Source organism: Monodelphis domestica, chromosome 2 (genome assembly GCF_027887165.1).
Source record: "Monodelphis domestica isolate mMonDom1 chromosome 2, mMonDom1.pri, whole genome shotgun sequence".
Taxonomy (NCBI): domain Eukaryota; kingdom Metazoa; phylum Chordata; class Mammalia; order Didelphimorphia; family Didelphidae; genus Monodelphis; species Monodelphis domestica.
Window position 1 is genome coordinate 295,448,841 of NC_077228.1, and position 26,905 is coordinate 295,475,745.

The following is a 26,905-nucleotide window of genomic DNA, read 5'->3' on the forward strand; positions in this document are numbered from 1 at the left end:
AAATAATGGGCAGGGAAGAATGGGAGAAGGAAAGTGGGGAAAGGGGGTCCCTGTCTTTATCTAAACTCTTTTCCTCCCTCCTCGAGTCTGGGGCAGAACTCGACCTTGGCAGCCTGAGCCCCTCGAGAGAAAGTCAGGTTGACTCACCCCTGAGCAACAGGAGCTGAGGTAGTCTGCTCAGGTTTCTCTTCAGAAAGTCCCTTCAATTCAGAAGTGTTAGGGGGAAATATTTCCAGTCACCAGCAGGAAAAATGGGGAACCCTCGGGAGAAAATCTTTATCCACCTTCTCTCTTCTATGTCTCAAAATGGAGAGACCCTCACTGTCTTCCTCACCAGAGTCTTCTCTCCTCAGGATTCCACTCCTGGGGCCCCTCCCCTGTCACTTTTTCTCTAGTGCCAGCCTCTATCACAGGGACCTTACCCATCCTCGCCTAATATCCTCTGTCTACAGAAAGTATGTAGCAACAGGAAGTCAGTGGGCTCCCGGGAAATGTAGGGGTTTTTTTAAGGGTAACAGATTTTCAATTATACAATACAACTTTAAAAGCTAAAGAGACACTTCCAGTCAAGATGGCGGCTTAGAGAGAGCTAAAGTTCAGATCTCCGGAAACCCTTCCTTACCAATCTCAAACTATATGCTCCTAGGGCACCGGAATTCAAAATGAACAACAGCATAGACCCCGGGAACTCTCCTCCTGGACCTGGATCAAAAGGTACGGCACCGCAAAAGCCAGAACTCGAGATCACTCAGACCTAAGGGGTAGGCAGAAGGAAGGTCGCAGGACCCATCCCCCCCAACCCAGAGTGCTGAGTCCGAGGCAGTAGAGGGAACCTCAGAGCCTCAGAGCCAGCTATTCTGAAGGCTGCTTCCTGAAAACAACCTGACTCAGTCGCGGGGGTACTCAACACAGACAGCAGGGAAACAGAGAGAGATGGGGGGAACCTGTAGCCCCCTGGCTGGATCCTTCCATCCGAGTCTCACAGAAGGTCCCTGCCTCAGGGCATACTCAGTTCAACCCAGTGGAAGTTAATCCTATCAGGAGACTTCAGAGCTCCAGGAAGCCGCGGCCCCTCCCCCCTCAGAGTGCAAGGTCTTCTGGCCAGCAAAGGCATTGAAACACCTCGCGGAGAGTGCCAAGCCAGGCTCAGAGCATGGAAATAAGGCAACAGAGAAGCATCTGGAGGGAACTGAGGAGGGCAGTAACACTGAAACACCAGCAATTCCTGGCTTCCGCAAGGAGGAGACCAAGTTATCGCTCTTTGCAGATGATATGATAGTCTACTTAAAGAATCCTCGAGATTCAACCAAAAAGCTAATCGAAATAATCAACAACTTTAGCAAAGTTGCAGGATACAAAATAAACCCGCATAAGTCATCAGCATTTCTATATATCTCCAACACAGCTCAGCAGCAAAAACTAGAAAGAGAAATACCATTCAAAATCACCTTAGACAAAATAAAATACCTAGGAATCTACCTCCCGAGACAAACACAGGAACTATATGAACACAACTACAAAACACTTCCACAAAACTAAAACTGGACTTGAGCAATTGGAAAAACATTAACTGCTCATGGATAGAACGAGCCAACATAATAAAAATGACCATCCTACCCAAACTTATTTATCTATTTAGTGCCATACCCATTGAACTCCCAAAATATTTCTTTACTGATTTAGAAAAAAACCATAACAAAGTTCATTTGGAATAACAAAGCATCAAGGATATCCAGGGAAATAATGAAATAAAAAACACATATGATGGGGGCCTTGCAGTCCCAGACCTCAAACTATATTACAAAGCAGCAGTCATCAAAACAATTTGGTACTGGCTAAGAGACAGAAAGGAGGATCAGTGGAATAGACTTGGGGCAAGCGACCTCAGCAAGACAGTATACAATAAACACAAAGATCCCAGCTTTGGGGACAAAAATCCACTATTCAATAAAAACTGCTGGGAAAATTGGAGGACAGTGTGGGAGAGATTAGGAATTGATCAACACCTCACACCCTACACCAAGATAAATTCAAAATGGGTGAGTGACTTAAACATAAAGAAGGAAACTATAAGTAAATTGGGTAAACACAGAATAGTATACATGTCAGACCTTTGGGAGGGGAAAGACTTTAAAACCAAGCAAGGCATAGAAAGAATCACAAAATGTAAAATAAATAATATAGACTACATCAAATTAAAAAGCTTTTGTACAAACAAAACCAATGTAACTAAAATCAGAAGGGAAACAACAAATTGGGAAACAATCTTCATAGAAACCTCTTACAAAGGTTTAATTACTCAAATTTATAAAGAGCTAAATCAATTGTACAAAAAATCAAGCCATTCTCCAATTGATAAATGGGCAAGGAACATGGATAGGCAGTTTTCAGATAAAGAAATCAAAACTATTAACAAGCACATGAAGAAGTGTTCTAAATCTCTTATATTCAGAGAAATGCAAATCAAAACAACTCTGAGGTATCACCTCACACCTAGCAGATTGGCTAACATGATAGCAGAGGAAAGCAGTGAATGCTGGAGGGAATGTGGCAAAGTAGGGACATTGATTCATTGCTGGTGGAGTTGTGAACTGATCCAACCATTCTGGAGGGCAATTTGGAACTATGCCCAAAGGGTGATAAAAGAATGTCTACCATTTGATCCAGCCATAGCACTGCTGGGTCTGTACCCCAAAGAGATAATGAGGAAAAAGACTTGTGCAAGAATATTCATAGCTGCATTCTTTGTGGTGGCCAAAAATTGGAAAACGAGGGGATGCCCATCAATTGGGGAATGGCTGAGCAAATTGTGGTATATGTTGGTGATGGAATACTATTGTGCTAAAAGGAATAATAAAGTGGAGGAATTCCATGGAGACTGGAACGACCTCCAGGAAGTGATGCAGAGCGAGAGGAGCAGAACCAGGAGAACATTGTACACAGAGACTAATACACTGTGGTATAATCGAACGTAATGGACTTCTCCATTAGTGGCGGTGTAATGTCCCTGAAAAATCTGCAGGGATCTAGGAGAAAAAAACACTATCCAAAAGCAGAGGACAAACTATGGGAGTAGAAACACCGAGCAAAAGCAACTGACTGACTACAGCGATTGAGGGGACATGACAGAGGAGTGACTCTAAACGAACACTCTAATGCAAATAGTAACAACATGGCAATGGGTTCGAATCAAGAACACAGGTGATATCCAGTGGAATCATACATTGACTATGGGGGGTTAGTGGGGAGGAAAAGAAAATGATCTTTGTCTTTAATGAATAATGCTTGGATATGATCAAATAAAATATTATTATAAAAAAAAAAAGCTAAAGAAATCTACTATTGGCCCCAGCCATTGGGCCAAAAAACCTTTTTTTCTTCTTTCTTCATGAATAAAAGGATGTGACTTCCAGGGTTCTTTCTCGGTATTTTGGGCCTTCTCTTCATCTGATAGTCTACTTTCTGGACAGCTGGACCCTGTGGCTTCATGGGTACCTCCGAGTCTCCAAGAGGAACTTCATGTCTCCAGGCCACTGCAACAGCTGCATTGCAAGGAGACAAGTCGTGTAATCTAGTATTAGGGTCTCCACACACTGTATTGTTCCCTAATGAAGTAGAGGCTCTGTTGCTAAGATACTATACTTGGGCTTTTTTAGATCAGAGACTTGTTAAATACTAGATAGCCTTGTTAAGCAAAGAGAATATAACAATCAAGAGATGCTCCTTTCTTAATCTAGCTACACTACTCCCAGCACTGCCTCTGTCTGATAAGACATATCTTGTACATAATTGTAACATTCTTGTAGATATGGATGAAAAGTGAAGAAAAAATCTTATAGATGTCCCTTTTACAGAACCAGATTTGATTCTTTTTTGCTGATGGTTCCTCTTTCATGAAAGAGGGAATTCGCTATATGGAAGCTGCTGTGCTTTTGGATACTTATCAGGAAGCATCCCTTCCTTCTAATCTTAGTGCTCAAGTAGCTAAATTCATGGCCTTGACTCATGGATGCCAGACTGTTGAAATTATGGCAGCTAACTGAAGAGGTCCAGTACCTTCAAAAAACTTGCATGGATTCTTATCACCTAGGAGGAATGTCAAAGACTGGGAAAACAATTGAGTAAAGGGTTTAAGACTGGGGATGGAGACTGTTACTTTTATGGTTGGACTGAATATTTAATTGGTCACCAGGGATTTAATTTCTAAATCCCCAAAATGAATTACTAAAGTAAAATGGAATTTATGATAGTTTATTTTACAATGGAGGGAAGATATTAAGGAAGAGAGAAAAGGGGAGAGAAAAAGAGTGAGAGAGAGAGAGAGAGAGAGAGAGAGAGAGAGAGAGAGAGAGAGAGAGAGAGAGAGAGAGAGAGAGCTTCTTCTGAGCAAGCCAGGTAGCAATTCTAAGGCCCCAGACAGGGGAAAGGAGTCTCAAGATGATGGGCCCTTTCCTGGAGGTTCAAGCCTCCAGATAGGGCAAGGAAGGAAGTCAGCCTTTACACTTACCATGTTGTCAGATCAATCAGTTTGAGAGAGAGAGAGCTTGTTTCTGACCAGTTTATTTATCTTTCACATCATTGGGGGTTTCAGGATATCCTCCAAACAAAGGAAATGCCAGAAGTTTTACGTAATATTATAAGTCCAATTACAGAGATAATGAAACAGGTGGTAAAACCATAGTTCAGTCAGGTGGCAAGAAAGAAGCTTATTTGAAAGTCCTTCCTGACTTAAGTCAAACCTTTCTCTTCCTAGAACCCAGGTCAAAGCTTATTCAGATTGTAAAGGTAAGCCTTAGAGATTCTAAAAGACCTTTTCAGTCCATCTGCCAGCTGCACCTTCATTTCTTTGAAAGAAAACAATTTCTAAGGCCAACAGAAAGATTCAGTCTTTGTCGACCATGTGAAATATTAGAAATATATCCATTTAAGTCTGATCCATGAACACCTTGCTCATTGGAATCAGCTTTTGAATACATCTTTATTACCCTCATGATTTGTCATTACTGAAACCCTTCACTAACATATACAGATTCTCTCAATGCTTTTGGAGTTTGTCATGCTAAAGGTATATTGTGACTGTAATGAAGTTTTCTTACATCTATAGGAAAGTTCATAATGAACTCTGATCTTTTATAATATCTTTGGGAGGCCATTAAACTTCCCAGGGTACTGGCACTCATCCATTGTGTTGTGTATACAGTAGAAACAGATCCAATATATTGGGGAAACAGCAGAGCTGACAGGGCAGCAAAGGAAGAGGTTGTTGTTAATGGACCATTTTATCTCTTTTCATTAACACTTATTTTTTTTTATCAGGGTGAACAGTTCCATCTTTCTCTCCAAGAATAACTCTTCTATGTATAATGACAAAGAAGTTGAGACCTGGAAAACTTGGTTTAATGCAAAACAGGTAGCTGGAGTATGAATTATAGAATGGTAACCCACTCTTTCCTAGGACTTTTTATCAAGAGATTTGTCAGTATATCGATTAAAAAGAGACATTCTGGCTCTCAAGGAATGATGGACATAATCAAACAAGTGTTGTTTGCCCCTGACATTTCCTTTGTACTGGCACAAATTTGTACAGCCTATAAATTATGCCAGTCATAACCTTTTAAGAAGACCTTTTTGTGGGTACCTACCTCCAAATTACATTAATATGCCTAAATCTTCCCATTATTGGTTAGCTTACCAAGTGTATAGAAGCTTTTCTGAGCTCTAGAGCTACTTCAGACTTTGTTATTAAAATTCTTCTAAAATAAATTATTCTAAGATTTGATACACCCACACTCATTGATTTATATAGAAGATCTCATTTTATTGATGCTGTGCTGTGCTAAGGAAGGTCAATTCCTATCTAGGTACTATCTTATTATCACATCCCATATTACCCCTAAGACTTCTGGTCAAGCTGAAAGAATGAATAGAGAACTTAAAATGATAGTTGGAAAACTGTGTATTGAGATTTATTTAATGGGGCCAGTAATATTACCTCTTCCTCTTTTTTTGTTTACATATAAAACCTAGAAGGAATAACTCCTCTCACCTTATGAAATACCTTTGTTTAATCTCTCTCTCCAGTATACACATCACTGTTAGGAGGAGAATTTTCCATTTCTTCTTATATCAGAAGTTTGCAAAAGTGGTTGAGAGAACTCCACAAAGCAGGAATTGCCATACAGACTAGACCTTGAGACTTTTCATTGCATAACTTTCAACCAGGAGAGAAAGTATACTTAAAATTTTTCCATAAAATTGGAAGAACTCAACCTTCATGGCTGAAAAGGTCCTTTAAGTTTTCAGGTATTGTTAATGCCTACAACTACTAGAGTGGAAGGGAAGGACTCATGGATTCATTGTTCCCATGCTAAAGCAGCAAGGACACCAATTTATTCAAGAGAAGAAATTGCTGAGTGAAGGTTCTGCTATCTCTACCTACATGTCATTGAATAAAATATAGTCTCTTATCAAAAATCCTTTAGAAGATTTGTGTGATCCTAAATGAACTACTATATTTGTAGAATGCTTTAAGTAAATATTATCTGTTTTGTGTTATCTAATGTGGAGATCCCTTTGCTATCCTTCTATGCTTACTGATGCCTAACCCTATCTAGAGTACGAGGAAACCCTTTTTTTTTTCAATATCAGCCATCTAAAAAAAAGGGAGGAGAAATGAATAATATGTGAAAATAAGATGAAATCTTTTAAAATTCCCCATACTTTGTGGTATTTTGATCAAAATATTCCATGGGAGGAGTTTCATGCACCCCACTGTCTTATGAGATAGTTACAAATGCACACTATCCATTCAGAGAAAACAAGGGTTTCTAACCTTAAGAGTGCCTATGGAATACTACTCATAATGGACTTAGTGTTTAGAAGCCTCCAGGCAATTTTACCTATACTTTTAAAAAATTCAATCTCTTATTGCCTGAGACTTCTGTGATTATAGGTAGGGGAAGAGTAATAGGAAAATAGTGCACTGATGAACAATCATTACGCTACATGGTACAAAATTAATGATAAATTTCTGTATAGGCATAAGGATGCCCCAGCAAAATTCCCATGGCATTTTGAGTCATTTCTTTTTAAATTTAAAAGAATAGTGTGGATTTCATTATAAATCAAGATTCCTGAGAATCTCCCACTTCCAGTTACTATACTTCCTTTAGGGCATGATGATAGCCATGAACAGAGGGAAGCTTTACTATTAGGAAAGACACTTTATTATTATTATTATTTAAAACCCTTATCTTCTGTCCTATAATCAATACTGTATATTGGTTCCAAGGCAGAAGAGTGGAAAGGGATAGGCAATGGGGGTTAAGTGACTTGCCCAGGGTCACACAGCTGGGAAGTGTCTGAGGTCAAAATTGAACCCGGGACCTCCCATCTCTAGGCCTAGCTCTCAACCCACTGAACTATCCAGCTGCCCCCAAGAAAGACACTTTAGTTGGAATGCAACTCAAAGAAGCAGGTGTGATAGAACAAGTTGGTAGCTGGATATACAATCAGATATACAAGATTCAATCAGATCCTTAAATTGGTTTTCTCTGGTTACCCTCCATGATATAATTCCTAACTTGAATTACAGCCAGAAAATACCTGTACCCTTAACTTCCCCTTCAGTTCCATTTCTTTATGCTCATTGTTATGTTAAATACCCTAATTACTTTAAAGCCCATACAGATTTTGCTAAGCCTAGAGAATATTGATTTCAAACCCCTTTCTAAACCATAGGAGTTTATGAAAACAAAGAAAAGCAGGCTCCCACTTCTCCTGGTACAACAACTAACTCTTCATTTCCTTTTATGTCTTGTAGCAACCCCAAAAAGAAAGAATTCTACTTTTGTGGGAAAAGGAGATTATGAATATAGTCTTGACTTGTCAAAAATTGGAAGGCTTAATCATTTTTATGTGCAAAGGTATCATCATTTCATCCTAAAGGAAAAAAGTAATTTCCATTTCAAATAGATCAAGCATACACTTAACTTCCTTACATGTTACTTTGACATACAGTAACAGGTCTCTTCTGGCAAGCAACTAACTGCCCCCAGAGTATCCATGGATATTTGTGACCCCTGGAAACAAAGCTTATGGTATTGGTTAATTTTTAAGTATACTTTCTCTCCTGGTTGAAAGTTATGCAATGAAAAGTCTCAAGGTCTAGTCTATGTGGCAATTCCTGCTTTGTGGAGTTCTCTCAACCACTTTTGCAAACTTCTAATATAAGAAGAAATGGAAAATTCTCCTCCTAACAGTGATGTGTATACTGAAGAGAGAGATTAAACAAAGGTATTTCATAAGGTGAGAGGAATTATTCCTTCTAGGTTTTATATGTAAACAAAAAAAGAGGAAGAGGTAATAATACTGCATTAGGAAAAAATGTCTTTGGAAATGTGGAGCTTATTGGCATAAAGGGATAAAGAGAGAAACTATTTCTATAGCAGATAATGAGGCTGCACAAGTCTCTCTTTTTGCAAGATTTATGACATCTATAGTTCTAGCATCTGGCTCACATTTTGTTATAAATTCAGTTAAAAATCTCTCTGTGGAACTTGGAAACAGCCCAGTTCACTGCTCAAGAGTTAGCACATATTAATAGTACTATTATAAATTTGCAAATTCTTTGGCACAGGTGGTCATTCAAAACTGATTAGTTCTTGACCTCATTAGATCTCCTTAAGGATGAGTCTGTGCTGGGATTAACCAATCTTTCTGTTACTACATTAATTGCACAGGTGAAATGATTTTGATGTGAGTGCTCTCCAAGGAGTCTTCACTAAAATACACCAAATTAGAGAAGGAACTCAGGTCTCCAACTCTTGGTTGGGATCCCTTTTCATGGCTCTCCTCTGCTTTCAGCTGGCTAGCAGGTTCAGGCATTTTTTCTACTATAGACAGATGGGTATTGATTATTTTGCTTATCATTTTCCTAGGACCATGTATTTTGAGATATTTTAACTGTTGTAACAAGTTTCTACTTAAATTAACTAGCTTGCTTTTTAAATGTTGCTGGAAGTCAGTTAAAGAAACAAAGGCTTCTGTTATGATGATTCATGTAAACAGAGATGATAGTGACAATGCTGTTTGGCATGTGAATATCCTAGGTGTGACTCTTGATTCTTATTCATATAACATTCTTAGACCAGAGTATTCTATTTCTAATGAGTTACTATGGGTTATCCCAAAATCTGTTTGTCTCTTAGATTATGTCAGATCAAGGTTCTTCACCTAGAATTCATCTACAAGAGAAATTCTCTTTCCTTTGTGGTGGGCACCAGGGTCCCCCAATATTCCCCAAATTTCTAGAGACACTATAGGTAAAAGATTACATGAAGAATTCACCTTGTAGGGCTGGAAGCTGAACAACATAGGATCCTCTGTCTCTAAGATAAGGGTCTGAACATGAGATATTCAAGATTCAATCAGATCCTTAGATTGGTTTTCTCTGGTTACCCTCCCCGATGTATTTCCTAACTTGAATTACAGCCAGAAAATATCTTTACCCTTAACTTTTCCTTCAATTCCATTTCTTTATGCTCACTGTTATGTTAAATACCCTAATTACTTTAAAGCCCACACAGATTTTGCTAAGCCTAGAGAATACTGATTTCAAACCCCTCATATTAACATCTCAAACACTTTAGGTTTCTCCAGATAACTTACCCACATTTATGATCCCTACACCTCAAGCATCACTTATGATCCCAAGCATCCCCAGGTTTCTCAAGATGGGTAACATGATCAGGTTGCCATAAAGGATGTATACTTGTACTATGCCCCCAGACCCACCTGTATGATGAGGTTGTCATAAAAGATGTTTGCTTATGTTTAAGCCCCCAGATCCAAAGGCACCTATTCTGTTATCTCTTCTCCCCTGACTGCCCCACTTGTGTGTTCTCATTGTTCAGCCCCCTCCCCATTCTTCCTTTCCAATTCACTTAACCCAATCCTTTTAGGATATAAAAATCCTAAACTTTTTTCTGTTCAGGGAGGCAGTTGGTCCTGCACACTGCCTCCTGACCATTCAACCTAAATAAATCTCTGTGTCTTTAAAGGGTTTCCATTGGAGTCTCTCATTCTTGAAAGGGCACCCTCCCAAGACCAAGGGTTAATCTCCAGCCCTCCACAACACCTTGGTCCCTACTGTTTAAGATTCCAGAATACTACAGTTCTTTACATCTTATAAATAAAAAAAAAGGCAGCTAAGTCATAATCTAAATATCACTTTGATGGAAAAAATATGTTATTGACTTAAGAATATTGTAACATAGTACTGTTGTATTCCATTTTGTTTGTATTATGCATCTCAGTAAAGGAATGCCCCTTCTGGACTATGCATACTTCATATAGGACTGCCCTCCGTGTAATATAAAGTGCTATCAAAATTATAATCAACACACTTCAGAACATGTTCAGAATGTGATGAAAGGAACTGAATAAATTAGCTTGCATTTTATTTCTTTTGTGAGTGAAAAATCCTCTACCCCTTATATGAGGATTAGATTTTAATGTTGCAGTAGTTTTGAGTTAATTATAATTGTAATTCCAAGAGAGTCGGCATAAGTAATGATTCTAGAAGGCCTTTGGAGATTATTTTAGTATAAGTATTAAGGTTTCACAATAATTATGGTCTTAAACTCATGATCCAGTATAGGTCACTAGACCTGTGCCTGGCTTCAAAGCCTGGTACCACTTCCCCATTTCCCCCTTGTCTATCAAGTGACCTTCAAGTCATCATTAAATGACTTCTCCTACGTCCTGCTCTATTTTTAACATGGTATCAAGTGACCTTCAAGTCATCATTAAATGACTTCTCCTACGTCCTGCTCTATTTTTAACATGGTCTTGGATTATTTTTACTTGGTGTATAAGTTGTGATATTCTTTAGGGTATATAGGAAGGTCTCTCACAGTGTTTGTGGTTTTTTGGTCTTGACCAGAAGTCTGACTTTATTGTGAGACCAGCCCTCTTACAGTAAACCTAATTCTTTTTTGGCTTAGAGAATCAGTTTCTCTTAATTGCTTTCTTATGGTTAGAATTATGCAACACTTTTTATATCATTTATTATAAACCAATTCATTTCACATAATGCTTTAGGTAGTATCTGTGACTTATGATGTTAGAAAACGTAATCTCAGTTGTTAATTAACCATGATAGATAAGAAGAGTTTGCTTGAGTTCCCTGTTATCAATCTTAGAATATTAAATACACAGCTTGACTAAATCCTGATTTCAGATAAAGGTAACAGAAGTGATCTTAGAATCATTTGCAGAAGAAGGAATATATTACTAGTATTTGTTTCTATAAGAATTCACGTAACCAAAAGGATCCTTAGATTCTAAATCCCAGAAGGATGACTATTTATTTTTAAGTCTCTTCCTAGAGTCATTGTCTGAGGGTATTAAGTATAGGATCAACAAAATGCTTGGACTTTGTACTACTAGCTTTATTAATTATTAGCTAGCATATATTGATCACTTGGTTTTATTAAACACTGATCTGAACTGTCAAAAGCCCATAAAACACCTTTGAATATACAAGATATTTTTCATCAGACTGCATGTGATTAGGCCACTGATTATTTGCCCATAAATAAAAGTTCATTTCAGTTCTTATTTTGGTCCAGATTTATTTCTTTATGGCAGACCAAAGGCTGGTGCTGAGAGTAAAGATTTCTTTAGCTCCTTTAAAGCAGTTAAGAGCTCAGGCTAAAAACACAATGGTTCTGGAACAGAATCTTTAGTTAAGGCAATCAGAGGTTTTATGAGTTCGCCATATGCAGGTACCCATTGTCTGCAGTAACCCACTGTTCCGAGGATTGTAAGGAATTGCTTTTTTGGTCTTTGGTTCCTTTATCTGGACTCATTTAGGTATGATCATGAAGGAACCTTCTAATAGAAGAAAATCTAAATATGCAACATGAGAAAGGCATCATTGTCCTCTTTCATAACAACTATCATTTTCACAAACATCATCATCAATGTAAGAGTTAAATTAATGTCCAATACTTCAAGTATTATTTTTATAAAGTTTATTATTAATAGAACCACGTGATTAAGTTAATCTGCCTTCTCAAAAGGACCCACTCCACAAAGCTACCAACAGGAAAGAAAGAGAGCTAGACATGGAATTCCACCCAATTTATATCTAGTCTACAACAGGAAATGAGTGGGATTCTGGGAATCATAGCTTTTGCTGGGGATGGTAGTTTAGCTGGGAATCATAGTTTTTAGGGTAACAGAATCTAATTTCACCTCAGAGGAGGCTAGAAATAAGTTATCAAAGTATCAAAGAATAGGCTTCAAAAGAAATTAAAGCTGAATCTTGCTGCAAATTTTGTGAGAAAAGAGTTGGGCTTTCTACATACCTTTGAGATAGTCTTGCCCAGATTTCCAAGTAAATACAAACAGATACCTTGCAGATTCATGAATAGAATAGTATGATAAGCAGAATAAAAATAACAGTTAAACATTTGGCAGTGCATGGAATGGTGGAGACAATGGACAATGGTTAGATACTATTGGATGTCTAGCTATAACACAGGAATTAATAATCCTGAGCTCTTGACCAAAAAAGTACATTATTTGTTATCTATACTTGGTTTAGGTTTGTTTCTTGGTGTATAAGTGAATTACAGACTGACCAACATTTTATTAGGATTTCCTTATCAATAAGTGAATTAGTAATAGTCTCTTTTTCTTCAATAACTTCTTTGGATTAAGGATATTATAGTGTATAGGGAGGGGGCCCTCCATTTACATTTATGGTGATAGGTACAGCTGATTTTGACAATCCTACATCAGTAGAATAAATAGTCTGTAATGATTCTGGGACTGACATTAAATTTGGACATGGCCCTATAAGTGTATATACATTTGGAGACCCTATAAGGGGCTCTTTTTCTGTAAAAGGGTTAGCACCTAATAATATAGGAAGCATGGTAAGGTATTTTTTTAGGTAAATATAGGGACAAAGAACCATCATCAGCATAACCACTAGTAGCTCTTAATTTACATAAAATCTCTTCCAAAATATTAATTTTAGTCACAAACAAAAATGAATGCTCTACAGATAAAAGTCCTATAGTAAATTATATTAATGATAAGATATCTACTATCTGAATTCCTCCAGAGACTTCAATGATAGACTGAGTACCACTAAATTTTGAAGATTCTGGCAAAGTGGTGAGAATAGCCAAAGAAGCTCCTATATCTATTAGGCAAATATAAACAATATCATTTGTCTTAATAGAGACATTGGGTTCTGCAGTGCAAGAGGAGGCAGTGACAGATATGGCAGGAGCAATAAGAACATCAGATTCTGGAATCACAAACTTATCTTCTAGGAATGATTCTGGCCACCCCCCCTCACTCTCCACCTACTTTAATGTAGTATTTTCTTTATAGGGTTTGCCTTTTTCCCTATGTTTGCATTCATAATAGCTTTGAAAACAGTCCTGCTCTCATCTAGGAAACTGATTATTATGGAGCTTTCTCTGTTGTTCTCTTTGTCCAACTTTGCATTCGTCAATAAGGTATCCCTTTCTGCCACAGTAATAATATTTAAGAAGTTTGCCTCTTTCTGCCTTGGATATATATTCTGAGGTGATTGCCAAGATATTTTTTGACTCTGATTTCCCTTTCTTTTTGTCTTCCTTTTTCTTTTCTCTCTCAACTAAATATAATAGTATGGTCTTAAGCTCCCTTGTAGTTTTCTCATGCCACCATTGACAATTATTGTGGAAATAATCTCTGATTTCTGTGGAAGATTGGTTAATCAACAACTGTGTTCAGGATCCTATAATTTCTGGGATTATTTGGTTCCAATCCTGCATACCTTTTAGCCCCCTTTCAAAAGCAATCATAAATCTGATTAGGGAGTCTCTTTTTCTTCTTGAAGACTCTCCTAAAATCTACTAAAAGTCTCTGGTCTCTATGCACAGTCCTCCATTCCCCTAATTAAAGCCTTTCTTCCTTGGACTAGTCTATCATATAATCTGCTGGGCTTTTAAGGTCCCAGCGAGGGTTCTAAATTTCCCAATTCTGAGCATTCTGTCATTCTGACATTCCAGTTATTAGTCATTTATAAGTAGCCTCAATTAACAGCAGTCTTTTCTCCTTGGGTGAGAATTGTATCAAGCAGTTCAGTACTATCTGTCCAATTTGGATTAAAGCCCCTAAATATTTCTTGAAACAATTTTGTTGCATTGAGGGAATCCTCATCAAAGTTTGGAGTACCTTTTTTTTTTCCCAGACTGCTAAATCAGATGGATTAAAAGTATGATGCATTCTAAATATTTGCATTAGATTCTCTCTGTCTCTCTGTCTGTCTGTCTCTGTCTCTGTCTCTGTCTCTCTCCCTCTCTCCTTGACAAATTGACCAGTTTGTACTAACAATACCAGCAATGCATATGTTCTGGATGTTGTTTGAAGGACAATTCTAAGTTCTTTGAAAATTTTTTGCTTTAAACATCCAAATATTGACTAAAACAGATCATCTGAGGAGTTTCTGACATTCTAGGACCAGATCTTATTCAGTTTGATTGCCTTGGGTTTTTTTTATTCTAGATTGGACAGGGAGTTTTGCTTTCCCCCTAAATTTTAATTAATTACTCAAGAGGGGTTTCTAATGGAATAGAATTTTCACTTCCTATTTCTTGGTAATTTAGAGCCTAGCTGTGAGAATTTTTAAACTTTAACAGGTTTCCTTTACTTTATCTAATCTACACACTTACATTATAGAGATATACAGAGATCTGTTAAGCACAATTATTTTAGGGGACAGATATATTATATACTATAAAACATATCCTTATTGCTGTTAAATGCTATTAAGTCATCAGAAGAAAGTCATTTCAGCAGCCAATTCCAATAAATTTATAGCTTGTGATAACAGTCTAAGAAGCTATCTTCTGAAGTGGCATAAATAATATACTCTGTACCTTGTCTCTACTATTTCTTAAAGCAGTCAAGACTCTAGTTGAGCCTGTATGAATAGTTAGCCAATTTAAAATGCTTTTGGTATTCAAATGCACAACTTGGAAGACTTCTCTCAAAGGTAAATTAATTCTAGAGCTCATGAATAACAAGCAATTAATACACTTAGGTAAGTAAGGTCCATGTAAGCTTGCCTTCCCCTAAGAAAGACAAAGATCTTTGTTAACAAAAATTTCTTTTAGCAAAGTTATTCCTTCCTATCTCCTAGACATGTCCTTGTCAAGACACTGGTCTGGAACCTTTTTCTGAGAAGAAATGATAGAATGAAAAGAAGCATCTAAGTTATTCAAAACCCTGGTGGCTGCACAAGCCAACCCAAAAATCAACCACACAAACCAGCTCACTTAAAATTCACAAACTAGTCCACTTAAAATTCAGTTGAACAATCCAGCCTTCTTAAATTTCAGGCAGACAAGCCAGATTTCTAATGCATGTGTCTCACTACAAGTATTAGAAGAATAGCTATTAACAAAACAAAAACAATGACAAGGTAACACAAAACAGCCCATGAAAGAATCTCTCCTTAAGAGATGTGGTTGCTTCTTCTCAGGGTGAATAAGTTCTTTTGATGAAGAAGAATCAGGATCCAGAGAGTCCCTCAAAGAGATTTCCCAGCCATCCCTGAGAAATTTTTCCTGAGGGACATTGGGGTCCCAAGTCCTTTTCTCTGTCCCATCTGAGTTGCCAATTGTACAAAATGAAGACTAGATTCCTGAGACGAAGATCTTCCATTTATTTGTGGACACAAATTCAAAAGTCAGAGGTTTGTAGTCATGCCCAGACTATGGGGAAAACCTCTTCTTTTTTAAAAAAAATTTAATTAGATGATTTAGAATAATTTTCCATGGTTACAAGACTCATGTTCCTTCCCTCCTCGCCTCTCAGTCCCCTCCCATATCTGACGTGCAATTCCACTGGGTTTAACATGTGCCATTGATCAAGACCCAGGAAAAATCTCTTCTTAAAGTTGGCATGTGGTTTTATAAGCCTTTGACAGTTCTTAACAGAAACAGAGGTCATTAACAGATACACAAAATATGTTCCTAAGTGAATTGGGAATGTTTTGATAAAATGGTTAATAAATTCCAGCTTAAAGAAAAAAAGGTTAAAACTGAGTCAGACTCTTTGTCCTTTTCCTTCTGAGTTGAGTTAGTAAGGTCTGAACTCCTTTTTTGGGTGTCCTACTCAAGATGTTACAAGGTCAGGGGCCCTTGTCTCAATAGTTTAACCTCTAGAGTATGTGGCACAGGAAAATGTCACAATTTCTAGCATTTCAGAAACTCTTAATTTTATCACTTGCTATTACATTCTATCTATCCTTACTTATTATAAAGATTAAGAATTCCTTATCTTTTATTATACTTATATACATTTCATTTTAATAACTTGGTCTAACTCTAATTACTAACTAGCAGTTTACTGAGTAAAGGATTATATATAATCACTCAGCTTATGATTAATAATATAATATAAAATGGATAAATTGAAATTTTCTTTTCAGTTAATAGCAGGGAGATGGGGGATCACATTAAAAATGATGGGAAAGGCAAGAAGGGGACCAGGTTTTGAAGACCTTTAAAACTTAAATTGGAGATGAAGCTAAGATGGTGGCTTAGTAGCAATGAAAACTGAAATTATTCTGACTGTCCTTCCAAACTGATCTTTAGAAGGTGCCTTAAAACAATAGGAGTCAAAGCAGGATGTGGTAAGGGGACTCTTCCACTGAACACAACTTTGATGTGGGAGAAACACACCCAAGTTTGTATTAAGGTCTCACCCCAAGAATGGGAGACTCAAACTTTGTTTATTCCATTATTCCATTCCAAATAAAAAAAAAGAATTTTATTTAAAGTTGTGGTTTTAAAAGACTGGGGGATAATCAGGTAGTCTTAGGGCTGATTGACAAACCCAGGAGCTAGTAGAGTAGCCTGTATGGAGCTGATAGTGGTAGTTCCTCTGTAGCTTCCATTGCAGTGTGACAGCTTCCACCAAGAAGTGGTAGCTTCTACACCCTATGGATCAGGTTTGGCATATTTAGTGGGGTCTAATTGTTTAGCACCTCTTTTTCCAAACAGGTGGAGGTATATTTTTGGGTTTATTGCCACAGGTAATAAGGAGCATGTGCAAGATTGGGGGACCTCAGTAAGCAGGTTCCACATTCCTCCATTGTTGACTTTGTCATCATTTTTCAGGGAGAGGTCTTGATGTCCTTTCAGAGTGGAAACATGGGGAGGGGACACAGTACATTAGAGGACTACTATAGATAATTATTTCTAAGAACAATATAAGCAATCAATAAAACATAACAGGTACAAAGCAAATGCCTAGCATTCCCAGTCTGGTACACAGAGTAGAGAATTGAATAATCTACAATTCATGTTTGATTAATGATGAAACTACAGGTGTTGTAGTTCATTTTTAATTAGTGATAACTAGTGAGAAATGCAAGATTTTAGAGTATGAGGGTCCTGTTCCCATTACTATCCCTTACTACCCACTGCCAATCCACATCAACTAGAAATGTAGGCAGAAAGAGTTGATTTTCACAACATAAGCAGGGACTGTAAGCAAAATTGCACACAGAGGAGTGCTGAACAAACATCCCTCCTACCTACAACACAAGATTCAGAACACCTGATCATAGGCCAAATTTGGAATTCTAGAATGCAGCCTAAAATAGCAAAAGAGCACTTCAGAGCCACTCCTTGAAGTCCCAGGCCCTGGCACCAGCTTGCAGTGAGATGTGGAAGTCCACAGTACTGGACTCTTTCAAGACTCCACAGCAACAATGAAGATTTAGCTCTGGGCAAAATAAAAAATACCTCAGAGTGTCTAACTCTGCAAGTCAGCCAAGGAGACAGAATCAGCAAACAGTTTTCAGAATTCTCAGGCCACAGGCAAAAAAAAAAAGCCTGGGAAAATGAGCAAACAGCAAACAAACAAACAAAATAAAAACCAAAACCCTTAAACTTTGAAAATTTCTATGAAGAAAAAGAAGAAAGAACAAAATCAGCAGGAGATAGTGAGATCCAAACAACTACATGCAAAACTTCAAAAAAATCTGGGAATTGATCTTAAATTTTTGAAGGATTCAAAAAGGAATTAAAAAACAAATAATATAGGTTGAAGAAAAATGGAAAAAAGAAATTAAAGTAATACAAAAATGAAATAGTTTAAAAAACAAAGTTGTTGAAGTGGAAAAAGAGGCACAAAAATCCAATCCAGAGAAAAAGTTTTTTAAAAAACAGAATTGACCTCTTAGGGAAAAAAAATGAAAAGAGCACCATGAAAAGTAGAATGGATCAAATGAAAAAGGAAGATCAAAAAGTCATGGAAGTAATTCAATATTAAAAATTAGAATTGGGCAGAATGAAGCTAATGATTTCATGAGACCTTAGCAAACAATAAAATGAAATCAAAAGAATGAAAAAAATATAAGAAAATATGAAATATCTTATTGAAAAAACAACTGAACCAGAAAACAGATGGAGGAGAGATAATTTAAGAATTACTGGACTACCTGAAAGTCACAACAACAACAACAACAAAACTCTAGATCATAATACAAGAAATTTTCCAAGAAAACTACTCTGATGTTCTTTAACAAGAGGATAAAAGAGAGATAGAAGGAATACAAGGATCATATCCTTCAATAAGTCCCCAAATGACATCTCCCAGGAATGTTATAGCAAAGTTCAAGAATTCTCAGGCCAAGGACAAAATACTGCAAGCTTCCAAAAAGAAACAATTCAGATATCATGGAGCCCCAGTAAGGATTACACAGGATCTGGCAGCTTCCACATTGAAAGACTGGAAGGTGTGGGATATGATATTTCAGAAGGCAAGAGAACTAGTTTACAACCAAAAATAATCTACCCATCAAAACTGATTATATTATTTCAGGGGAAAGTACAGTCATTTAGTAAAATGGTTTTCTAAGCATTACTGAAGAAAATACCAGACTTAAACAGAAAATCTGATGCCCAAATACAATATTAAAGAGAAGCAGAGAAAGGTAAATAATAAAGAGAGAAAAAAGGGCTTTAATAAGGTCAAATTGTTTATACTTCTATATGGAAAAACTATATCTGTAACTCTTAAAAATTATTAACAATCTCATAGTAGTTAGAAGAAATATACATAGATAGATGGTGTTTTAATAAGCTATTTAGGATATGTAAAAAAAACTAGGGGTGGAAAAGAGGATTGTACTAAACAAAACAGGAAGAGAGAAGTAAAAGAGGATAAATTATATCACATAAAGAGGCATGGGTCAGGGATGGGAATATTATAACAAGGGTGGGAAGGATGAGGGTGGTGATGGGTAATACTCAAACCTTATTCTCATTGGAATTGGCTCAGAGAGGGAAGAATAGCCATATTAACTGGTATATAGAATCCTATCTTACTCTGTAGAGAAGTAGAAGGGGGATAAGAAATGGAATGGTGAGGAGAGGAGTAAGCTAAGAGTATGAGAAGTTGGGGGTGATTAAGAGACCCTAAAGAGAAGTAGGAGGGTAATAAGAAGGGAGGTGGTGGGAAGGGGATATAACATAAGGAAGGGGGAATGGGGGGGTGATTAAAAGCAAAACACTGGGATGGAGGGAAAGAAGAAAGGGCAGAGTTAAAAGAGGGAATCAAGATAGAGGAGAATACACAGATAGTAATCATAACTGTGAATGTAAATGGGATGAACTTACCTATAAAATAGAAGCAGATATCAGAGTGATCTAAAAACCAAAATCCTACCATATGTTGTTTACAAGAAATGTATTTGAGGCAAGTAGATACACCCAGAGTAAAGGTAGGAGGCAGGAACAGAATCTATTAGACTCCAACTGAGACAAAGAAGGCAGGAGTAGCAATCATAAGCTCAGACAAAGCTAAAGCAAAAATAGATCTGATAATAAGGAAGGTAATCATATCTTGATAAAAGGCAGTATAGACAATGAAGAAATTTTGTTATTTAACATATGTACACCAAACGGAATAGTGGTCAAATTTTTAAAGTAGAAACTAAAGGAGCTTAAGGACAAAATAGATAGTAAAACTATAATAGAGGTGGACCTCAATTTTACCCTATCAGAACTGGATAACTCTAACCAAAGAATAAATAAGAAAGAAGTAAGGAAAGTGAATGAAATTTAGAAAAGTGAGAGTTAATAGATATCAGAAGAAAACTGAAAAGGAATACACCTTCTTTTCAACAGTACATGGTACATATACAAAAAATTGACCATGTACTGGGGCATAAAAAATTCACAAAAAAATACAGAAAAGCAGAAATATTAAATACAACTTTTTTTCAGATCACAGTGTAATAAAAAGTATAATCAATAAGAATTCATGGAAAGGCAATTTAAAAATTAAATGGAAACTACATAATCTAATTCTTCAAAATGAGTGAGTCAAAAATCAAATCATAGAAACAACAGCTGATTTCATTGAAGAGAATGACACTGAGGAGACAACATATCAAAACTTATAGAATACAGCCAAAATAGTACTTGAGAAAAATTTGTATCCCTGAATGCTTATATCAATAAAATAGAGAAAAAGGAGGTGAATTGAGCATGCAACTAAAAAAAACCTAGAAAAAGAACAAATTAAAAATCCCCAGATAAAGACTAAATTGGAAATAACAAAAACCAAAAGCAAAACTAATAAGATTGAAAATAAAAGAACTATTTAACTAATAAACTAAGACTAGAAGCTACTTCTATGGGGAAAAAACAAATAAAATAGAGTATTGGTTAATTTGAGTTAATAAAAAGAAAGAAGAGAGTCAAATTACCAGTATCAAATCCAATCCAATACCAGTACCAAATCAAAAATGTTTCACCTCTAATGAAGTGGAAATCAAAGCAATTATTAGGAGTTATTTCATCCTATTTATATGACAATAAATCTGATAATCTAGGTGGAATGGGTGAATATTTATAAAAATATAAATTGCCTAGATTAACAAAAGAGGAAATAGAATCCTTAAATAATCCCATCTAAGAAAAATAAATTGAACAAGCCATCAGTGAACATTCCAGGGGAAAAAACCTCCAGAGCCAGATGGATTCACAAGTGAATTCTATCAAATAATTAAAGAACAATTAATACCAATACAATATAAACTATTTGTCAAAATAAGCAAAGAAGAAGTCTTACCAAATTCTTTTTATGACACAAATATGGTACTGTTAACTAAGCTAGGAAGACCAAAAACATAAGGAAAATTACAGACCAATCTCTTTAATGTATATAAATGCAAAAATATTAAATAAAATACTTGAAAAGAGAATACAGCATTATATCACAAGGATTATTCACTATGACTAGGTGGGATTTATACCAGGAATGCATGGCTGATTTAATATTAGGAAAACCATCCACATAATTGATCATATCAATAATCAAATGAAGAGAAATCACATGATTATCTCAATAGATGCAGAAAAATCCATTGACAAAATACAACACCCTATTCTTATTGAAAACACTAGAAAACATAGGAATAAAAGGACCTTTCCTTAAGTAGCATTTCTTTAAAACTCTTCAATTTATGCTTGGGGACTTTAATAAATACATTTGTTGATGTTGTGAAGACTGGATTTAGCTATCTTCTGATTGTAACAAGGAAGATACTTAGCTTCCTTTAGTGGGAAGATTGAATTGTAATCCACAATCTATTTTTAGATTTTAATCCCCAAAAGATGATAACTCAGTATTTTGAGTAGATCTACCCATTTTAAATACAAAAAGGGTGTTAAGTAACTACAAAAGGTGAACTAACCAAAAAAGGTGTTAAGTAAAGCAAAAAGGTATAATCTAATCAAAGAAGGTATGAAATAAAGAGTGGGTAGTCCTGGAGAAAAGTGTCTGCTGTGATTGATAGATGTGAAATTTAGGGGAGGTGACAAAAGAGAAAAAGATCTTTAAAAAGAGGACCAGAGGGCAGAAGAAGATATATTTGATTTGATATTCGATTCATGGAGACAGAAGAGCTCTCTGACTTGGAGGAGAGACTGGAAGACAGACACTTGAGGAGCGACTGAAAGACAGACACCCAGACTTCTTTCCATTTAGACAGTCACCATTGGTGAGTGAAAGGCTAACTTAGTGACCCTGCCTTTCTTGGAGGTGTAAACCTTTGAGAAAAAGCCCATCGTCTTGAGAATTTTTTCCCCTGGCTGGGGCTTAGAAATTCTAACTGATATCAGAAGAAGCCAGAGATCTAACCCTCTCTCTCCTTTTCTCTCTTCCTTAATCTCTTCCCTTTATTGTAAATAAACTACCATAAATTCCATTTACCTTAGTAATTCATTTTGGGATTTAGAAATTAAATCCCTGGTGACCACCTATATAAATATTCAGAGTCCAACCACAATTAAATTTAACATGTTAAAGTTGAGGAGGGGAACAGTTTTATTGATATATTTTAGTTTTACATTACAAACATTTATAGATTAATCCCTCTCAATAAAAGGTCTCTTGTAATAAAGAGAAACATTTAAGTAAAATAAAGAAACTTTATCTTAAAGTTAATGCAATGTTTATCATCTACATTACATATCCTGGCTCTAAAACTCTATTTAAAAAAAATATGTTATTTTCTCTCCCTCCTACCCCCTGCACAATTAAAAAAGAAAAACAATTTCATAACAAATATACATATATATATACACACACATACATTTATATGTATTTACTTATTATACATATATTTACATGTATATGTGAATTCTTACAGACCATATTGAAAACAATCAAGAGGGTTGCTCCTCCTCAGAATCCTTTTCCATCCTCAAAAGTCCTATGCAGTACATATCTTTGATTCCGGAGCAGCCCGAACCTTGTGCTTTTTACTTAAGAAAGAAGACAAAGCTTCCATTCCACATTCTCTTCTGAAAAGTCAAAAGGCCTTTAAAAAACTGGTGGTCAATTATCTGAAGGAGGAAGATGGTTTTGAAAGAACTTAAGAGGAGAAAGATAATTTTTGAAAGAGTCTACCATAAGGAATACAAATAGATGTACAAATTTGACTGATTGGGACACAAAAGCAGTCTATTTTCATGTATATATTTTTTGTAGTAAGAATTAGAATTATATAAGATGCAATGGTTTCAATCCAAAGATCCATAATGTACTGAACCTTCTGCATCTTTGCCACATCTTCAGGGGTACAATTGTTAAACTTAAGGCTTCAAAGACATATTGAGAATTGTGAAACTACATTTCATGGTGTTACCCAAACGTGAAGACTATGACTGACTTTTTCTTAGATTTATGAATATAGTCAGGGCAAAATCAGATTACACTGATTGATTACTCCCTTTTCCACAAATATCTTTTGGTAACAATGTAATCATCTTCATGAACACAATCCTTTAACTCTCTACTGTTGACAATTATTTTGAAGCTGCCAAAAGTTTCCTGTGTCTCTTTAAATGATCCTCCAATGAGGGAAACAAAGAAAAAGGTCACATATTTTGTGGAAGGTTTAAAGACAGAACCAAAAAAGACCAGATAAACAGGCTAATTAGAAAAATTAACGCTATTATTTAGTCATTTCAGTTATGTCTGTCTCTGTGGCCCCACTTGGGATTTTCTTGGCAAAGATACTAGAGTGGTCTACCATTTCTTTCTCTGGATCATTTTCTAGGTGTGGAACTGAGAAAAACAAGACAAAGTGACTTACCTATAGGCACAGAACTAGTAAGTATCTGAGATTTTAATTCAGGAAGTTGAATGCTCCTAACTTCAAGCCTTGCACTCTATCCACTGTGCCACTTCGATGCCCTAAAAGTTATCAGCCATGGTTATTTTTGTAATGGTCCATTTATAAAAATGTCTGTGATTATTTTGTGTTTTATAGGAAGCATTGCTCATTGATTATGTAATGTGTATGACCATATTCTCAACCCTGAAGTTCATGGCTGCAAACTTGAAAAGATGTAAAGTTGGGAGAGGACAAGTAGATAAAGTGCTAGTCAGAAAGTTTCATCTTCCTGAGGTAAATTATGACCTGGAATACTCACTAGCTGTGTGATGCTAGGCAAATCACTTAACCCCGTTTTTCTCAGTTTCCTCCTCTGTAAAATGAGCTGGAACAGGAAATAATAAACCACATTAGTATTTTTGTTAAGAAAGCCCCAAATAGGGGCAAGAAGGGTCTGAAATAAACTCAACAACAACATCAATAGGGAAACCTTAAAAGAATAGAGAAGGGGTTGTTTGATGGCAAATATATATACAAATGTGATGGGGGAAATCAAATGCTTAACAACTGGTTCTTCAAAAATTCATGATATATTTTAAGACTCAAGCTAAATTAACATTTTCCCATTCATTTCTTAAGTCTAGACAATTAACAAAGCAATAAATTAAACCACAATTTATAGTGTTTGCTGCATTTCCATGGTATTATTGTCCACAATGAATATTTAACAAATAACACTCCCAATCCTATATGGGTCTAGCACATATCTAGATAGAAGCCACTTGGATTATATCAGTATGTTGTTGCCATATATTGCAGCAATGAACCAAAAAATAATATATATATATATATATATTAAGTAATATTTTCTGTTCCTCTACTTGCACTGCAGAATACATATAGATATCACTGGAAAAATATACTTCTTTAGCTGTAAGATGATATTTTGATAGTCATTGTTGACGTAGAAACACCCTTGTTTTTTTCAAAATTACAATTAAAATGGAATTTTAAATTTAAAAATGTCAGCAAAAGAGATAGAGAAAAAAAATCCCTAGGCAGAAAGAAATTTTTTTTTAAAAAGGGTGGAGGCAAACCCAGTGCTTTGTCATAGAAATTTCACCTTCATGATTAAGGTTCACTGAGTTCTTCTTTTTTGCCCAATCCTCAATTGATGTTGGAAAAAATAATAATCACATGTTTTGTTCACAAAATACCTACAAGAAACCTGAACTTAAAGGATTAGTATCCATTTTAACCAGAGGTGTAGAATTTCCTGGTTTTCTCTATTTATTGCAAAATAAGTATCTTTGCACCTGGTTAAAAAAAAAAAAGAAAGAACTGTGTTCAGATTAATCAGGGTTGCAATGAAAAATCCTACTGTAGTTTCTGAAAATAGAACTTCAGTTTATTCTTATGTTTCATGAAGTGACATGCAGAATTTTTCCTGAACAACAACAAAAAAAAACCACACAACAGGAAGAAATTCAAATTTCCATATGGGCTTCAATAACTTCCAGGTGACTGTTTGAGTCATTGGTTTGTATTTTAATTAGTTGTTCTGGTTAATAAGGTTATCCTCCATTGCTTACATGTTAGAGAGTCCTTTAATGATGAAAACACATCATTTATTCTGTTCTATATACTCTAAGGAATTAGAACTTTGTATAATTGCTGTATCAGAGCAATGGAGATATTGGAGAGGACTTTTTTCTAATTAGCTGAAATAATTCCAAAGCATTTTAAAAACCGATATTTTATTTTTTTAAGCCACTAGCAGAAACAAGCCCTTTCTGGCCACGTTCACCTACAGCCCAAGTATGCCTTAAATCTAATTAGCAGAAGTAACTCGTAAAGTGAGAGAGGCATTATAGTATAATAAATAGAGCACTGAACTTGACATAGGAAGGTATAAGTTCAAAACCTTTTTCTGGTGCTAAACCGTATAATCTTAGACAAGTCAATTACCCTTATTGAGCCTCAGTTTCCTCCTCTATAAATCCTTTAGTACTTTCCTTATAGGGTTATTTGGAAATGTAAGTGAGATTATGTAAGTACTTGGCAAAATTTAAAGAGATATAAATATCATACATTAGTATAATGAAACAGAGTAAGTCACCAATGATCTACAAGTTTCTAAATCCAAAGATTTGCTATATATTTCATTTTGTTTTATATTCCCCATACCTACCATATTGCATGGCATAGAGCAGGCCCTTAATAAGCATTTTGTGAATTTAGGCTAATTGAATTGATACTTTAAGTCATGGTTCCTAATTTTTTTTTTTAAGTGAAAACCCATTTACCATAAAAAAAAAAGTCAGAGGACTTCACATTATCTAGGCAGTTAATTGGAATAGTAGATAAGAGTCCTAGACTAAGAGTCAGAAAGAACTGAATTCAAATCCAGCCTCAACTACTATTACCCTGGGCAAATCACTTAATCTCTCCTAGCCTCATTTTCCTGATTATAAAGCGAGGATAGTAATAACTACCTTAGAGGACTGTTGTGAAGATCATATGAAATCACATGTCAATTATCTCATAAAACATAAAAAGTACACAAATATTTTTATTATGATGATGGTAATTGTACTCTTTGGAGAAAATAGAGTATAAAGGACAAAAGTTATTTTAATGTATTATTTAAATTTGTATTGTGTTAGTCAGAACAGTATCTGCATATAATTGAAAAAGCCACACTTTTATATACTAACATTATGTAGGAATACTATGAATCCAGTTAAAAATACCAATATGTAGAAAATATTATTTATTCCATGTACAGAAATCATACTTTTTTAATAATATTTCACATATGTATTGGAAGAACTATTATAACTTTGGAGCCTTCTACTCTTAATAGTATTGGGGACCATGTGTTAGGAACCACTGCTTCAAATGTTCAAACCTTGTCCCACTATGAAAAATTGCTACAAGTGAGTGGGTATGCCCAATAGTGACTTAAATAAAAGACCAAGAAATAGAGACTCAAAAGATTTAATCCTATTGTCCACAATCACTCAGGTAATATAATAATCTTATTTCCCTATAGATGGGATTAATACATTAATATTAAAGTGCATTTATTAAAGGATGTTAATATATGAAAAGCATTTTTATGGTATAGTTCTTACTGACAATTATTTGGTGAATGCCTAATTTATTGGCTAAAATATTTAAAATTCAATT

At 35.7% G+C, this 26,905-nt stretch overlaps 1 protein-coding gene across 3 annotated transcripts in view; it reads left to right on the top strand.

Annotated features, from left to right (window-relative positions):
* The first annotated feature begins 8,176 nt into the window (after positions 1-8,176).
* Positions 8,177-26,905, top strand: part of GLYATL3 (glycine-N-acyltransferase like 3) — a 73,480-nt gene continuing 54,751 nt past the window's right edge. For 2 of the 3 annotated variants that reach the window (XM_007484059.3, XM_007484062.3), the window contains exon 1: positions 8,177-8,307. The gene's annotated coding sequence lies outside the window, so the exon portion shown is untranslated. Of the gene's footprint in view, positions 8,308-23,656; positions 23,710-26,905 lie in introns of all 3 variants that reach the window. The other variant, XM_007484061.3, reaches the window with a different exon arrangement.